The sequence below is a fragment of the Erinaceus europaeus genome, chromosome 4 (assembly GCF_950295315.1).
Source record: "Erinaceus europaeus chromosome 4, mEriEur2.1, whole genome shotgun sequence".
Lineage (NCBI taxonomy): Eukaryota > Metazoa > Chordata > Mammalia > Eulipotyphla > Erinaceidae > Erinaceus > Erinaceus europaeus.
In genome coordinates, this window is record NC_080165.1 from 97,436,199 (window position 1) to 97,454,696 (window position 18,498).

Consider the following 18,498-nt stretch of genomic DNA (forward strand, 5'->3'; position numbering starts at 1 on the left):
TCTCTTTCTCTCTCCCTTCCTCCCATTTTCCTCCCTCCCTCCCTCTCTCTGAAATAGTGAGTAAAGTATAAGAGGCTCAGAGCTGTTGTGTCCTCTGTTGAATGAGGCTACTGGCTGGGCCTCCATACTGGGGACCCTGAGATCCTGTGTGATATTTGTAGCAGGTGGTCTGGCTCCACAAGGGTAAGTACTGATAGGGTAAAGCTATAGGAGAGACAGACTTTTCCTTGAGGGAGTCAGGGGATGGTGGCCCACCCCGTTAAACACACATAATATTATGCAAAAGCACTTGCACAAAGATCCCGGGATTGAGGCCCTGATACCCCCACCTACAGGGGGAACGCTTCATGAGAAGTGAAGCAGGTCAACAGTTATCTGTCTTTCTCTCTTCCTCTCTATCTCCCCTCTCCTCTCTATCCTATTGAAGAAAATAAAAAAATTTAAAAAAGAGGAAAAAATGGCCATCAGGAGCAGTGCAGGTAGCAAGCCCCATTGAAAACACTGGAGGCAAACCAAAATAAAATAAACAGAGTTTTCCTTGACCCTGTGTCTGGGCCTGTGAAATAAACTGACAAAAGACAGAAGTATGGGGGAAAAGAAAAAATGTGCATGTTTTATGGACTCTTAAAATTTTTACAGGGCACAGTCCTCAAGAAAAAGAACTGTCCCAAAGAAAGAACTGGAAGAATTTTATATGATCGCAACAAAGGACAATACATTTGTAGACAAGCGAAAAGACAAAAGGACTGTCAGGTCTGCTGGAGGTGGTGAATTGTGGGAAGGCAAGTTTTGGGGAGACACCCTCATATAGAAAAGTGTTATCCACCTGCTATTTAGTCTCAGTCTCTGCAGGGAGCACTGTCCTTATGTAAGCCTTCTGGTGTGGGGAGTAGGGATACCTTTTAAGGGTTTGTGCCCTGCTTCCAGGCAGAGAGTTCATCCTGTGTCTGCTTTTTCTTTCATGAGTTTAAAAAATTTATTTATTTATTTATTTATTTATTTATTTATTTATTTATTTATTGTTTTAGTTAGAGACAGAGAAAGGGGAGGAAAGGGGAGAAAGAGACTAAGTTAAAGAGACCACAGCATCAAAGATTGCTTTAATGTGGTGGGGTCCGGGTTTGAACACATGGGAAAGCAGCGCACAGCACACTATCCCAGTGAGCTGTTTTGCTGGCTCTCATGTCTGCTTTTTCTCATTACTTGCTGCTCAGTGTCATTCGCATGTCCGAGTGGCATATTTTGAAGCAGTGTATTCAGACCCCTACAAGGTGTAGGCCAGTGGTGCAGTGGATACCTCCTGTCACTGTGACACCAGTGTGATACTCAAACATCATGCATCCCCCCCCACACACACACACACGGTGCAGTTAAAGAGACATGATGAAATCCTTCATGAAAATGAAGTAGTAGTACAGTCTCTTTCCCTTCCTTTCTCCCTCCTTCTCTCCCTCCCTCCCTTCCTGCCTCCCTTTCTCTTTCTCTCTTCCTGTCCTCCTCACTTCTCCTATTCTTTCTTTCTTTTTCCTTTTTTTCTCCTTCCTCTTTCTTTCCTTTCTTCCCTTTTTTCTCTTTTTTTTTGTTTGTTTGTTTGTTTCATACTAGAGCACTGTTTAGCTCTGGCTTATGGTGTTGCCCCTGGGACTTTAGAGTCTAAAGACATGAAAGTCTTTTACAGAACCATTATGCTGTCTCCCCAGCCCTCACAGGCTCATTTTACAAAGTTTCTGAGTTCAGACTTCCTTTATTTTTAAGATTCATTCATTCATTCATTCATTCATTCATTCATTCATTCACTCACTCACAAGAGAGACTAGAGCATTACTTCATTCTGGAATTATGGTGGTATTTGGGACTGAACCTGTAACCTCTGGAACCTCTCAGCCTGCAAGTTCTATCTACCTCATGCTATTACCTTTCAACCTGGAGTTCTTTCTGAATTCATCCAACCTGAGATTTGGTGTATCATTGGGAAGTCCTCTTTAGAGCGAGAGTCTGGAAACCTGTAGAACTGCTAGGCCATCTTCAGCACATTCTCTGGCTTGCTGTATCTCCCTTCTCCCATTTCTGAGCAGGAAACCTTGCTGACTTTATTTTGGATTGTTTCCTTGTCGTTACCTCATTCTTTTCCTGTAAGACTCTGTTTAGGTTTCGTATAGAGGAGGCCTTCTCTGGCCAATATTTTTGATCCCCTTTGCTCTTCTTTTTCTGTTATCATCTTCTAGCATACTAAAGGAATTTATATATATATATTTTATTATCTTATTCCTGCTCTGGAATGTGACCTCATTAATGAGGGTAGGGACTTTTATTTATTTAGTACTCAGATCCCCTTGAATTGTCTGACACACACAGATATTATAAGTAGTTGAATACATTATTAAGATGAATTTAAAGGGGGGGAGCTGTGACATACCTGGTTGAGTGCATACATTGCCATGTGCAAGAACCCAGATTCAAGCTCTCTGTCCTCACCTGCAGTGGAAACTTTTTTGATGAATTGAGGCTGCAGCTCTCTCTCTCTCTCTCTTTCTCTCTTTTTCTCTCTCTCTCAGCAAAAACAAACAAAAGCCAATTCAGACTGCTGTCACCTTGGAGTGGTCTTGGTTCTAAAAACTGGATTCTCCTGACAGACATGAAGGATTCCAGCAACACTCACACACAACAAGATCATTCTGTGATGGCCATAGAATCACAAGAAAGATCACTCCATACTTGTAATTTACTGATTACAAGTGAAAACCAAGAGACTGGGCCAGTCACAAAAGTGACCAAACAATGGTCTGGGATAGTGGCCCAGCAGTAGAGAGACCACTTTGTATATGTGAGTCCATGGGTTCAGTCCCAACCACCATATACATAGGAAATAAGATTTAAAACAAAAACAAAACAAACAAAAAAAAAAAAACAAGACAAGAACAGTATGTCAGCCTCTCTCATGCTCATAATAAAAGCAAATAAATAAATAAATAAATAATGACCAAGCAACTTCTCTTCCTAGTGATCATGAATAAATGCTGTAACTTGCCCATTATAGCTATAACTCTGCTTTCCTGCTTCCTAGGAAACCATTTTTAAGGAAACCTGGCCTCAGGGCACCTGGTGGAACATGTACATTACTATGTGTAGAGACCTGGGTTTCATACCCCTGATTCCCACCTGCAGGGGAGAAAGGTACACAAGGATTTTCACAGGTGCCCCCCCCATCTCTCCTTTTCTTCTCAATTTCTCTTGGTCTCTATCCACCAATAAGAAAACAAGTAAATGACTAAAAAAAAAAAGAAAAGAAAAGAAAAGAAAATGGCTACCCAGAACAGTGGATTTGTTGTGTAGGCACTGAGCTCTAGTAATAACTCTGATAGGAATAAAAAAATTAAAAGGGGTGGGGAGGGAGAAAGGGAGAGAGAGGGAGGGAGGGAGAGAGAGAAATACAATCATGGAATCAGGGATTTTTTCATTCTGTTTATACCTCTGAGAGAAATCCCCTGCCCCCCTTCCTTGAGCCCTGCTTCAACTCCCTGGCCATGATCCAGATCAAGTGATGAGGCTTTTCATGTGTCCTTTTTCTCAGAGACCTCTGCTTCTCTACAGCATGGTTCTAAACCCAAGCTCAAATAAAAGTATGCTCATGCTAGTCTGTGGTGGCTTCAGCCTCCTGCCTCTCAGTGAACAAAGCTGTGTTAGTTTGGCATCACCACACAAGTGTCTGGGTTATTGTCACTAGTGGGACAATATTGAACAGAATGTGTTCTCCGAGGGCCTGAATTTTCTAATCTGTGAAATGAAAGGGTTGACCAGATGATTCACTTGCTTTCCTTACAATTGTCACATTCTGTAATTTCTGAGTATTACTGAGCACTCTCTGGGTGTTATACATTGTGGGGATAATAAAAGACAGAGAGCTGGGAGGTGGTTTCATAGAATTCTTCCTGGGCTTCATGCGGCACTGACTTGCTGTGTGTGGGTGAGGTACTGGACCCCAAATATCAGTTTTGTCAACAGTAAAGTTGTGATGATTAATATGAACATTAGTGATAATAATAGCCTTCCATTTCCAAGAACCAGCTTGGCAATACTTTGAATCAAGCACTCATTAATTTTCACAAGAACCTTATGAGGGAGATGCTGTTAACTCCACGAAATACAAGAGAAAATGGAAGTCACTGAGAAGTTAAGTAACATTCCTCTGATTACCCAGTTGAACAATATCAGAGCTGGGATGCAGGCAGCCAGAGAAGTGGTTCAGCAGGTGGGGTGTAAGCTTTGTCTGTATGAACTTTAGTCACGGGCTCCTCACCGGCTGAGAAGTGCTCTGGTCTCTCTTTCAAGTTCAATAGATAAAAGATACTTAAAAAGTTCGAAACTTGGTGGGGACAATGAAGTAGCTCACTTGGGTAGTGTGCTGCTTTGCCATATGTATGATTCAGACTTAATTCAGATTTCACTGCCTTGAAGGAAGCTTTGGTGCAGTGTTGTCTCTACCTCTCCCCCCCCTCCTTTCTCCTTGTCTCTATTGAGAGACAGACAGAGTAAAGAAAGAAAGATTTGCAACTTGGGCTTTGCCATATTAAGTTACCTTTTATTATGTTATGACCTTCAAGCTCAAAGCTCTTTGTCACAACATTTTAGAGAACTAAACAGTTGGTGTTCAACATGACCTCTCTGCTTGAAAGGACACACCATTTGGCCTACTAAGTTATTCATACACCATACATGCGGTGACTGTTAAACTAGGATGTGATAAAAGCAAAGATGCAGGGTTTGAGGGCTTGTATGCCTCTGGGTATGTTATGTGAAGAGGAGGGGAAGCCTCCTGGAATGGGCTGATGGAGGGAGAGGAAACAGGAAGTGGGATTGCCAGACAGTGCAGAGCCTATGAAGCCCACTGATTGGGAGTCAGAGACCCATAGCCTCACCTTGGTCTTATTGCACAGCAACTCTTTTAACAATTCTGCTAAGCTTTGAACTTGTGTTAAAAAAAAAAATAAGGTCAGTAATCTCTTCTCATTACTTATAGCTGGTAACAGTGTGTGAGAAGCACTTTATGAACACGTTGGTGTGCTGCTGTCAAAGTGGAAGGCCTCACTCTAATTGCAGAGGAAAAAAGACATCACATGCAATTTCAAGGCATTTCACACGACATAAGCCAGGTGCTAAGTGATCTCTCTGTCTTCTGCTACCCAAACTTTAGAAAGAAGAGTTGCCATAGGAACCCTGTCATTATCATTCAGCAGATGTAGCCTTATTAGGGTGGAGTTGTGTTTTTTCTTCTTTTTTTAATAAGACCCTTTTGGTTATATGAAGGGCTTGGGGAGCATTTGTGTACTGCTAGAGAGGTGCACTCGTAATTAGGAGGATATCCAAGGATGCCTCATCTTCCACCAGGCTGGGGGCCCAGGATCTAGTTGCTCCCTTTAAATCAGCTACCATATCCTCTCCACTTTGAATCAGTCTGACATGTTCAAGGATTTCAATGGGAAATGCATTAGCTGGCTCATCCCTCTGATAATAATCATAGTCATAATAATAATGTTATAAATTCTACCTCTGTTAAAGAGAGAAAGAGATCCTTCTGTAGAAATTCAGGTGATCACTATGATGATGATGATAATGATGAGGATGATGATGATGGTGATGATGCCATCTTCTACCATTTATTGCATGTCATGTGCCAAGCATTGTTTTTGTCTTTTGTGTTCATTGCCTTCTTTAACACTTGTTTGCATAACCATTATGCTATCTACCCCCTCTTCTTTAACAGAACAACAAATTCATTATTGTTCTACATTTGCAAAGAAGGGAAAAGAGACACAGAGGGACCAAATTCCACCCTACCCAAGTTTTATAATGTTGATTTGAACTAGATCCTTCTGACGTCAAATCTCTTAAGTCTTCCAGTTTTAAGTCCCCAGTTTTCTTACAGATAATTCTAGAATATGGAAGCTAGTGTTCTCCAGGACCACTATTTTAGATGGGCTAACAGGAGTCCCATTTGAATGTCACTTGAATGCCATATTGTTCCCAGTGATGGGTTCCTGGGTGGTGGGTACTGGGCTAGAACCCCCGTCTTCATCCAATCCAGAGAATTAAGCTAACTTTTCTCTTTCTGTTTTATAGCAATTGAGAGGGAGAGAGTAAGATAGAAACTGAGTGGGTGAGTGCAGACCTGTTGTCCCCACACAGGTAGGGGGCTGGGCCTCGAACCCTGGCCCTTGCCCATGGTAATGTGTGTGCTTAACTGGGTGCATCACTTTCTAGCCCCCAAATCGAATTTTTCTAAATGGAATTTGAGAGTATGTGGTTGTGGCCAGTGGGGTTTCTCTAGAAGTGAAGTGTCTCCCCTCTTTTTTTTTCTTTCTTTTTTCTTCATTCTTTCTTCAGTTAGAGAAGACTAAGGCTACAGAAGCAAAATGCCTTGCTAAAACGTGAGAGCACCTGCCATTTCTTTGGTGTTTTGTTGAGCCTATGAGTCTGGTTTAAAAACTATTCAAGCAGCCAGGGGGAATAATGTGACTAGTGCAGTGCTAGTTTTGCAGGTCTAAGGTTTCCAGTTCAATCCTCTAAACCTAATATTTTGGAGTGATGTTCTAGTGTTTCTGGCCCCCCTCCCGCCACTCTTGCCCTTGCTTTCATGTTCACTCTTATCTCATAAAATAAATGAAAAGAGCTGGGGAGACAGCATAGTGCTTCATGAAAAAGACTTTATGCCCGAGGTTCTGAGCTTGCAGGTTCAATCCCCAGCACCACCATCAGCCAGAGTTGAGTAGTGTTCTGGTCCTTTTCTCTGTATCTCTCTCCTTACCTCTTATTAAAATAAAATAAACAAAGTATTAATAAATAAATAAATAAAAATAAATCTTTAAAATACATCAGACTGGGATGCTGGGTGGTGGCACACTGGGTTAAGTGCACATAGTACATGGACCCACACAAGGATCTCATAGTTCGAGCCCCTGGTTCCCCACCTGCAGGGGGAATCTATTCACAAGCAATGAAACAGGTCTGCAGGCATCTTTCTCTCCTTCTTTGTCTTCCCCTCCCCTCTCAATTTCTCTCTGTCCTATCAAAAAAAAAATTTTTTTTAAAAATAGCCACAGGAACATTGGATTTGTAGTGTAGGCACAGAGCTCCAGCGATAATCCTGGAGGCAAAAAAAAAAAAAAAAAAAAAATCAGACCAGGAGGCCAAGTGGTGGCACACCAGATTAAGCACACATAGTATGAAGTGCAAGGACCTGTGTGAGGATCTGGGTTCGAGCCCCAAGTTCCCCACCTACAAGGGGAGTTGCTTCACAAGCAATGAAGCAGGTCTGCAAGTGTCTTTCTTTCTCCTTCTCTGTCTTCCCCTTCCCTCTCAATTTCTCTCTGTCCTACCCAGTGGGTTTGCAGTGTGGCAGCAAACACCAGTTATAATCCTGGAGGCAAACAAACAAACAAACAAACAAAAAAACAAAAAACAGCAGCGAGAACTCATAATGGTACTGCAAAAGACTCTCATCCTAAGGCTCTGAGATCCCAGGTTTCATTCCCCCAGCACCAGACCTGGGAAAGTGTTCTGGTTAAAAGAAATGTAAAACTTCCCGGTTCAAGCCCCCAGCACCCCACCTGCAGGGGAGTCGCTTCATAGGCAGTGAAGCAGGTCTGCAGGTGTCTATCTTTCTCTCCCCCTCCCCCATCTTCCCCTCCTCTCTCCATTTCTCTCTGCCCTATCCAACAACGACGACATCAATAATAACTACAACAATAAAAAGACAAGGGTAACAAAAGGGAATAAATAAATATTTTAAAAAAAGAAAAAAAGAGATGTAAAACTCACATAGCTACCATCTTGTTTCCATCCCCCAACATGATATGTACTTTGGACGCCAATAAGTTTGTAATGAGAAGATGTCGGGGTGCTGAGTCTGAATGTGTGGGAGTGTTCTTATGTCTTTTCCTGATAAGCATCTACTTATTTATGATCTGAGTTTTCACAGTAGAGAATAGCATTATCATCCTAGGGAGAAAAACAAAACAAAAACATGAATCTTACACAGAAAACTTAAAGAAAATCCATGTTACCCTGTTTAGTTTTGATTGCTCAGGTCTCTGGCCTTTCTCTTTCATGGGACTATTGATTGATGTAAGGAGTGTTTTTTTTTCTCTGCACCACAATAAATTCCTCATCTTGAAGTAGAACAGTGACATTGATTATTTTGGAGCCCTACACCTGCTACATAGAAAAGAGACTGCTAATTTCCAAAGTACCAGTTAGCATTAGTGGGAGTGACCCACATTACTGATTTGATTATTGATCTGTAGCTTATATTTAGGTTGGTTGAGGGAGCAGAAAACTGAAAAATGAATGAGTGAAGTGATGCAAGATGGAGTTATGTTGTTTAGTTAGTTGTTTTTCTTTTTATTAGAGAAAAAAATGCAAAGTAGTGGGACAGCATTTATTTTGGCTTTCTCTGCTTTATAATTCAAGAAGGCTATTGAGGGTTTTTCTTTTTTTCTTATGTATTTATTTATTTATTGCCTCTAGGATTATTGCTGGGGCTCAGTGTCTGCACCACGAAGCCACTGCTCCTGGAGGCTATTTTTTCTCTTTTGTTGCCCTTGTTGTTTGTTGTTGTTGTTGTTATTACTGTTGTTATTGTTGGATAGGACAGAGGGAAATTGAGAGAGGATGGGAAAACAGAGGGGGAGAGAAAGATAAATACCTATAGACCTGCTTCACCACTTGTGAAGTGATACCCCTACAGTTGGGGAGCCGGAGGCTGGAACCAGGATCCCTACGCTGGTCCTTGAGCTTTGTGCCATGTGCGCTTATTTTTGCCATGTGCGCTTAACCCACTACATTACCACCCGGCCCCGAGGATTTTTTTTTATTATTAAAGAAACTCTGGGTCTGCGACACAGTGAACTTTGCACAACTGCTGTGAAGATCAGTTGATAATGTAGTGCTGTGTTTTAGAAACCCGCTGGATTTAGTAGTATTGCTTTTGTATTCAGTAGCCATTTATTAGGCAACACTCAGATAATAAAGCACTAACCTGCCCAAATGCCAGCATTTAAATTATACATGGTTAGAATTTAAGCTCTCCTCATGTTACTGGCATGTTTCAGGTCTCTAATTTAGTGAGTTCTACTGTTAAAAATATTGCAGTGGAGACTGCCCCAGTGTGGAGCTGGAGGACGGACAGGGACAGGCACGAGGCTCTGAATCTGAACCCCAGCACCATACACCATAGTGGAGGGGTGATCTGTTCTGTCTTTCGCTTTCTCCATCTTTCCTTTACTCATAAAATAAATGAATCTCTCTTAAAAAAGTGGTAGAGGGGGTTGGGTGGTGGCACACCTGATGGAGTACATATGTTACAGTGTGCAAGGACTTGGCTTTAAGCCCCTGATCCTCACCTGCAAAGGGGAAGCTTTAAGAGTAGTGGAGCAGTACTGCAGGTGTCTCTCCTTTCTGTCACCATCTCTTTGTCTCTTACCCTCCCTAAATTTTTTTTTAGGGTTTCCTCCCCCCATATCCATATATGTGCCTAAAAAAAAGAGAAGACTGAAAAAAAAACTAGGCCTATAGGAGAGAGTGGTAAGAACGTATTTCTTGGAGCTTCAGAGCTGCCTATGCATATGCTCAGGCCAGTGACTCTTACATATTTTGTTGTTGTTGCTGGAGCTTCTCCCCCTCCAGGCCAACTTATTTAGAGACAGAGAGACTGAGAGATAGACACTACACCCCCAGAGCTTCCTCTAATGTCATGAGGGTGCAGGCTCACACTTGGATTGTATGCAGGGGAAAGCAGGTGCCCCATCCAGGTGAGCTTTTTTGCTATTGTTTTTGTTACTGCCCCCCCCCCATGATAAGGCCTCTTTCCATCAGAAACATTATAGTTATCTTTATTTATTGGATAGAGACAGTGAGAAATCGAGAGAGAAGGGAGAGATAGTTTCTTTTATAAAGCTTTTTATTTAATTTTATTTATTTATTTTTTATAATTTTATATTTATTTATTTTCCCTTTTTTGCCATTATTTTATATTGTTGTTATTATTGTTGTTGTTATTGACGTTATCGTTGTTAGGACAGAGAAATGAAGAAAGGAGGGGAAGACAGAGGTGGGGAGAGAAAGACAGACACCTGCAGACCTGCTTCACTGCCTGTGAAGCAACTCCCCTGCTGGTGGGGGTGGGGAACCCAGGCCTTGAACAGGAATCCTTCTGCAGGTCATTGCACTTTGTGCCATGTGTGCTTAACCTGCTGCGCTACTGCCTGACTCAGTTTGTCTGTCTATCTATCTATCTATCTATCTATCTATCTATCTATCTATCTATGTATCTATCATCTATCTACCTATCTATCTATCTATCTATCTATTATTCCTTTTTGTTGCCCTTGTTATAGTTATTCATGTCATCATTATTGGGTAGTACACAGAGAAATGGAGAGAGGAGAGGAAGATAGAGGGGGAGAGAAAGACACCTGCACACCTGCTTCACTGCCTGTGAAGCAACTCCCCTACAGGTGGGGAACCAGGGCCTCGAACTGGGATCTTTCCGCCGGTCCTTGTGCTTTGCACCATGGGTGCTTAACCCGCTGTGCTACTGCCCGAATCAATTAATTATAATTAATTAATTAATTAATTTGTTTATTCCCTTTTGTTGCCCTTGTTGTTTTATTGTTATAGTTATTTATGTCTTTGTTATTGGGTAGGACACAGAGAAATGGAGAGAGGAGAGGAAAACAGAGGGGGAGAGAAAGACAGACACCTGCAGACCTGCTTTACCGCTTGTGATACAACTCCCTTGCAGTCGGGGAGCCAGGGGCTCCAACAGAGATCCTTATGTGGGTCCTTGCACTTCACGCCAGGCCACCTGCACTTAACCTGCTGCGCTACCACCCTACTCCCAATTTTGTTTATTTATTATTAGATAGAGACAGAGAAATTGAGAGGGGGATACCCGCAGACCTGCTTCACCACTCAAGAAGCTTTCCTCCTGCAGGTAGGGACCAGGGGCTTGAGCCCAAGTCATGTGTGCACTTAACCAGGTGACCACCACCTGGCCCCCTTCCATCAGAAACATTACAGTAGAGATTTACCCAGGTTGGGGTGGGGACAAGTGTGGGGTAGAGTGAAAGGTATGGGAGAGGGTGGTGCTTGGATTTACTTTAAATAACCTTCCATAAAACTCAATTCTCCTCTCCTCTCCTCTCCTCTCCTCTCCTCTCCTCTCCTCTCCTCTCCTCTCCTCTCCTCTCCCTTACCCTCCCATTTCCCCCTCCCCTCCCCTCCCCTTTTCTCTCTTTTCTTCTTTCTTTTTAAGGTTAATTTTCTTTTCTTTTTATTGATTTAGTAATGATTGACAAGACCGTAGGACAAGGGGGGTACATTCCACACAGTTTGCACCACCAGAGTTCTGTATCCCACCCTCTCCATTGGAAGCTTTCCTATTCTTTATCCCATCCTGGGAGCATGGACCCAGGATCATTATGGGGTGCAGAAGGTGGAAGTTCTCACTTCTGTAATTGCTTCTCCACTGGATGTGGGCATTGGCAGATGGACCCATATCTTTATCCAGTTTCTATCTTTCCCTAGTTGGGTAGGGCTCTGGAGAATGAGATTCTAGGACACATTGGTGAAGTCTTTGCCCAGGGAGTTCAGGATGGGATCACAGTAGCATCTGCAGCTTGGTGGCTGAAAGGCAGTAAAATATAAACCAGGGCAAATTGTTTAATAAATAGGAACCCAAAGGTAGGAATAGAACAGATGAGATTATGGGTGTTCAGATGGGAAGAAGCTAGAAAGTCTATTTTAGGTGTGTTCCAAGGGGCCCATGACTTTACTATTTTTTGCCTGAGCCTGAAAGCTAATATGCAGGTGGACTAAGAGTATTGTCTCAAAAGATAGTGTAGGAGTTGAGAATACCAAGACCTGCTATGGAATGCGAGGAATGAAGCCACAGAAATGGTATGTGAGCTCAGAGGTGGTGCAGGAGAGAAGATCCATTCCTATGAGAAAGATAAATCAGGGAAGGCTTCACAGATGAGGTGAATCCTGAGTGGACTTTGAAAGATGGAAAGGAGTCTACCAGCCAGGGTAGGAGTGGAATTTCTGGACCAAAGAGACATCTTGTACAGGAACCCAGAGGCATCAGCAGATGCTTTATCTGAGAACAAACCCATAAGTGCACTGCCGCACCATTTCAGTAGCCACTAGCCACCGATAGCCTACCTGCTTTACTTAATGAACATACAAGCAATATCCCATGTAGTTAGTGGCTACCTTATTGAGCAGAACCACTGAAAATTATTTGCATCCCCGAATGTTCTGCTGGACAGTACTGAGCCAGGTAATTGCCTCATCTATTAGGCTGTCAGATTAGTCATGATACAGTTTTGCATAGAAAAACATGGCAATAGCACACACTTGCTGGACTGTGTCTTCTGTGTCAGAGATGTGTGTCCAATTTGGAAGTTTGGCTCTGTCTTGTTGGGATAACTTGGCTAGGTGCTCCTAGGTCCACTGTGGAGGGGAGTGAAGGAGGAGTGGGGGGGGGGGAGGAGGGAGAATGAGAATGGGTGTTGGGTACAATTAGAGGAAAGTGCAATTTCAGTAGATGTGAGTATTGGTAATGTTTTCCTAAGCACTTCTCAGATCAATATATATTTTAAAAAATCCCATGAAATTTGTCATCCCCCCCCAAGCCAGCAGAGCTACTGGTTTCATTAAAAAGGCAACGGCAAATCTATTTTTAATTTTATTTTTTATTAAAAACCACCCTACTGTTTGAGATCCTAATCTCTAACATCTCTAACGGAATAATAGGTGTCATTTTAGAGTTGTAAATAGCAGTTCCGTGGCATGCTTTGAGGGGACTTAATAAATAGGATCTGGTGCTTTACATTAGCAGTGGGACAAAAATAGGTCAAAAAGCTTTTTCTTTTTCCTTCTGAGTACAATGCTCCGACTTTCCAGATGGCAGGGAACCATTTAGAGCTATAAAAGGATTTTGATTTAGATAATGGTAACCTTGTTTAAATTTTTACAAAATTTATGATTTGTAAAAGGAACTTGACTCTCTTTGCAGGTCTGTCTGTGGTCAGTATTTTAGAATGTTATTTGTGACCAAGAGATTTTGCTGGAGGGTGTCTGTTTTATTTTATTGTATTATTATGATTATCATTTTTATTCCTTACATTCCCAGAGTCTTTCAAATAATTTGCCACTATTTTTGGAACACTTAATTTCTGAAGATGTGTACTCAACACCTGAGTTTGTCTCTTAGTATCTGTGTGACTTTGGGAAGGTCATAAGCCTTTTGGTTTTCCGGTTCAGCACTGATGCTCCCTCACGTGATTTTGCGTTGGAAATCCACCTTTGAGCCCATGAACCTCAGTGGAGATGACACCATACCTGAATTGAGGGTGAGACTGCTCCTGAGCACGGAGGCTTATGTGAGCACATAGCATGGCCGGGCTCTCTGAGAGGAGATGAGCTGAGACTTGTGTAGGGACTGTTAAGAAAGACACGTGTCTTCTTTCCCTCTGGCCTTGAATCTGACAGCATGTAGCTCGGCTCTTCCTAGCTCTACCCAGCCTATCTTTCCAGCACTTGACATCTGAAAGGGAAATCACTGTGGATAAAAGCAGAGAGACAGGCCACTCAGGAGATGGGAGGTAGTGGAGCAAATAAAACTTTGGACTCTCAAGCATATAGTCCCATGTTTGATTCTTGTCATCCTATGTGCCAAAGTGATGCTTTAGTTCTCTCCTCCCATAAATAAATAAACCTTAAGAAGGAAGTGAGGAAACACCCTGACCAGATCGGGGCTGTTGGTAGCACACCCAATAAAGTACGTATGTTATCATGCACAAAGTTTTGAGTTCAAGTCCCTAGTCCCCACCTGCAGGGTGAAGCTTCACAAATGATAAAGCAGTGCTGCAAGTATCTCCCTCCTTCTCTATCTCCCCCATCCCTCTCAATTTATTTGTCTTCATTCAAAATAAATAAATAAACAAATCAATATTTATTAAAAAGAGAAAGACCAGAATATCTATTAGACCAAGATCAGTCCTTGCCTGAGGGTAGAACTACAGGTTAGAAGCCACGAAATTTTCTATCTTGTTTGGAATAATTTCTCTATTATTTGCAATTGGAAAGAAAACCCTTTTTTACACCTTTTCAAAAAGAAAAAATAATGAGAATATTTGCCTATGACCATGGGTCCATGTAAAGAAGGAAAGTAATCTCTCCAACAGCACTTTCAAGACAGTAAAGCTATGCTCAGATATTAGACATTTGTAAGGGAAAGATGCTGGAACCTTTCAAACCAAATTTTGACTTTGTTCTCATTAACTAAGAAGCAGCTACTTAGTTTCATAGATTAAAGCTTACTGAAGAGATTCAACTAGATTATAATGCTTCTAATGCTTCCGGCATGTTCCCAAAGTAAATCAGTCTCCAGAAATGATTTTAAATGAATATATGGGGGTCAGGTGGTTGTGCACCTGGATGAGTGCATATGTTACAAGGCGCAAGGACCCAAGTTCAAACCCGAAGTCCCTACTTGCAGGGGGAGAGCTTCATGAGTGGTAAAACAGGTCTGCAGATGTCTCTCTTCTTCTGTATCTCCCCCCTCCCTTCTTTCTTGATATTTGGTTGTCTCTACCCAATAAATAAAGATAATAAAAAATGAATATATGTAAACACAACTGTGAGAATGGGAGTCAGACTACAAAGACTCTATTTTCAGGGCCTTTTTTGTTTGTTTTATTTTCTTGAACTAGATTTTTTTGTTTTGTTTTATTTTGGTTTTAAGGTTTTAATAACAGCCTACTTACCTTGGATTGGGAGATCTAACTTGGAGGTGGGGTGTTTATATAGTTCTCTATAGTAAGTTTGTTGTGAGGGTTATATTAGATTATGTATGTGGGGTTGGCAAATAGCTCATTTAAATAGTGCTCTGCTTTGTCATGTGTACGACTCAGGTTCAAGCTTGACCCCACCACGGTGAAAGGAGCTTTGGTGGTGTGATTTACTTTACTCTTTTCTATGTGATTCTATATCTGGAAAGGAAGTGATATGTGTAAAAAGCCTCATACCGCTTAGTCCATACTCACTTGAATTTTTTTCATATAAAATAAATAATTTTAAGGCAGTTGGACTGACTTTAAGGAAATTAAGATTTCTGTAAAGGAATCACTTGGTCCCCATAGTATTTCTATTTTAATTCTTAAAATTTTTTTTAACTTTATTTATTTATTTATTGGATAGAAACAGCCAGAAATCAAGAGGAATGGGAGGATAGAAAGGGAGAGAGACAGAGAGATACCTGTAGCCCTGTGTCACCACTCCTGAAGTTTTCTCCCTGCAGGTGGGGACCAGGGGCTTGAACCTGGGTCCTTGTACACTGTAATGTGTGCACTCAACCAGGTGTGCCACTACCTGCCCCCTCTGTTTTAATTCTTTAGGTCACTCAATTTCATTCTTACCAGATGTTCTGTTTTTGTGATCTCCGTAGGTCATGGTGGTATGATTAGCATGTTTTCTTCTTAGGCATGCCAGATATGTTTATTTGCTCATTTATATATGCATTCATTCAGCAAACGTATAATTGGTACTTTCTCTGCCGGGTGTTGAGATGACATCTTTTGCCTCTCATAAAATCGTTTTCATAGGATGACGGAGGACCTGGGGGGGGGGGGGTTTGTATTGTTATGTGGAAAGCTACAAAATGTTATGTATATACAAACTATTGTATTTATTTTGTTGGCACTCAAACACACCAGTTCATTTACTGTTGTCCACACTCCTTTCCAGTGGACCATGGGATTGGGTAGTTGTATCATACGGTCTGCACAGTCAGGCAAATATTGACTCTCTGATCTATTACATAAAAAGTTTGCCAGTCCCTTTTTGCATGTGGCGCTTCCTGACTCTACTCCTCTTGAAGCTTCAGGGGACTTGGTACTTGTACAGTGAATCTGGAGAGACAGAAATGCTCCATAGGCCTGGTGTACCTGAACCCCTCACCCAGTGACCACACTGACCAAGGTGTTGCTCCCAAGGTGACCATCTGTTTTGGCCCTCTGCAGCCTCTTCCTGTTGTCACAGACCCAGTTGTCCCTAGCCATCCACATAACTAGCTGTCATACCCAGCTTTCTGCCATATATAAGTGCTTTTTACATATGGCACTGCTTCCTCTTTGTTTTCACTCTCTCGTTTTATTTCTCGCCTCTGTTTGAATCAGTGTTTCCTGAGGTGTCATGTATGGGCAGGTAGGAATGTGTTTGTTGCTCAGGAAATTTGTAATGTTGTTGGGGAAAATAGGACTTGTGGATGTGGAATCGACAGTGTCGCATAGGCACCAAGCCTTGGACGTGACTCTCCTGGGATCCTGCCACATCTCCAACATCTGCTGGCAGAAGTGGTCTCACCTTTGTGAGTGGTGTTGTCATAGAAATCTGTGTTTTTTGGCAGGCAGCAGGCACCTACCTCCAGATGTGCTGCTGGTGATGAGTGAGTGATGGGCAGCTTTTGAGAAAATGCACCAGACACAGAGAACCAGCCACTTGGTAGCAGGAAAAACAGCAGCTAGGTCCATTCAAGTCACAAATGGATGTGGTGTTCCTACTATGGACAAGGCATTTTCCTGGGGAAACAGACACAGTCCCTGTCTTCCTACATGTCATATTGTAGACTAAGGGAATGTAGAAAAAAATGCTTCTATAAAAGGCAAGCACTGGGAGGGAAACAATCTCATAGTAGACACAGAGGTCTGGGTGAGTACAGAAGACCTCTGAGAGAAGGGCCAGCTGCAGGCTGGGTGAAGCTGCTATGCAAACATAGGGCAATAGAATATTCTTAGCAGGGGGAATAACAGAAGTCATAAGCTACCCGTTGATGTGGCTTGTTCAAAGGATGGAGCAAAAGCCCTGTGGCTGAGACATAGCAGTGGGATATGAGGCAGAGAAGATAAGGCTGAATCTCACAGTTACATGGGGCTGCTGAGTCAAAGTCATGGCAGAGTGTAACTCGTCCTCAGTTGAGCTCCCTTGTGCTGTCAGAGCTCAGACTGCTGGTGCTATATTGCTTGGTTGGACTAGGAGCTGTCTTGGGGTAAACGGGAGGCCCTCTCTCCTTTTGTCCTCAGTGTGTTCATGATGAAGTGCCATCATCTGAACTGGTCCCGTGGAGTCTCTATTTCTTGCAATCAATTAGTAATGATAGCTAGTTCCTACACGGTACCTTGTCCTCATACTCTACATGAACTCACTGGCTCTTGTCCAATTAGGTTAATAACTGTGATCATTCTAAGCATACAGACTGAGCACCTGAGGCAGGAAGTGGTTTAGTCACCAGCCAGGCAGCAGGAAGGCTGAGGCTTGAACCCAGGGGGCTGGATTGGAAGCTCATGCCTTTCATTGCCCTATGCTGTCACTTGAAGTCAAAGAGTACAACCTTGGCACCTGGTTGCAGAGCTGGGTGTAGAAGAAGTTGGGGAATAAGGGGAGGGTGTGGATAGAGAAAATGTTAGTGTGGACAGGCACTAACAGGCTTGGTGCATGAACAATGTTGGTGGCAGGAGCTCAAGGAGGGCAAGAAGCAGCCAGTGGCTGGGGAGAGAAGTCAGTGCTTGTGCTTGGTCCTGTTCATCAAGGGACAGTTTCTGTTTTCCTTTTTTTGTTGTTATGTTTTTTATTATTTTTTATCGCATTTGAATGGTTTTTTAAAATTGATTTAATAATGATTGACAAGATTGTAGGATAAGAGGGATACAGTTCCATACAATTACCACCACCGGAGTTCTGTATCCCATCCCCTCATTCTTTATCCCTCTGGGAGTATGGAACAAAGATTTTTTTGGGGAGTGCAGAAGGTGGGAGGTCTAGCTTCTGTAATTGCTTCTCAGCTGAACATGGGCATTGACAGGTTGATCCATACTCCCAGCCTGTTTCTGTCTTTACCTAGTATGGCTGCTCTCTGGAAGGGTAGGGTTCCAGGACACATTGGTGAGGTCATCTGCCCAGGGAAGTCAGGTTGGCATCATGATAGCAACTGCAACTTGGTGGCTGAAAAGCATTAAGATATAAAGCAGAAGAATTTGTTTAATAATCAGGAACCTAAAGGTAAGAATAGAGCAGATGAGATTTGAGGCCTCCATTTTGGAAGAAACTAGGAAGTCTATTTTAGGTATATTCCAAGGGGCCCATGACTTTACTAATTTTTGCCTGAGCCCAACAGCTGACATTCTGGTGGCTAGGGAGATGGTGTCAGAGTTGGAAATAGGATCAGAAAATTGGATCATGGCAGACAGTAGCTCCCATATATGGGAAAAGCATATCAATACTGTTAACTGTAGACCCCATCAATCTGATCTGGACCCATGTCTATTCATATTTACCACAGGTTCCTGTGTGATAGCTGCATCCCTGTAGGTCTGAGCTCGTATTCCATGGTCATAGCTAGAAACATTCTAGGCTGTTTATTATCTTTATTTACTGGATAGA

The 18,498-nt window shown here is 42.3% G+C and overlaps 1 protein-coding gene across 4 annotated transcripts in view; it reads left to right on the forward strand.

Moving 5' to 3' along the window:
* LARGE1 (LARGE xylosyl- and glucuronyltransferase 1) overlaps nucleotides 1–18,498 on the forward strand; it is a 705,604-nt gene that overhangs the window by 86,264 nt on the left and 600,842 nt on the right. The window contains exon 1 of one of the 4 annotated variants that reach the window (XM_060190110.1): nucleotides 165–183. The exons of the other annotated variants lie outside the window; for them this stretch is intronic. The gene's annotated coding sequence lies outside the window, so the exon portion shown is untranslated. Of the gene's footprint in view, nucleotides 1–164; nucleotides 184–18,498 lie in introns of those variants that run through there. 4 annotated transcript variants of the gene reach the window in all.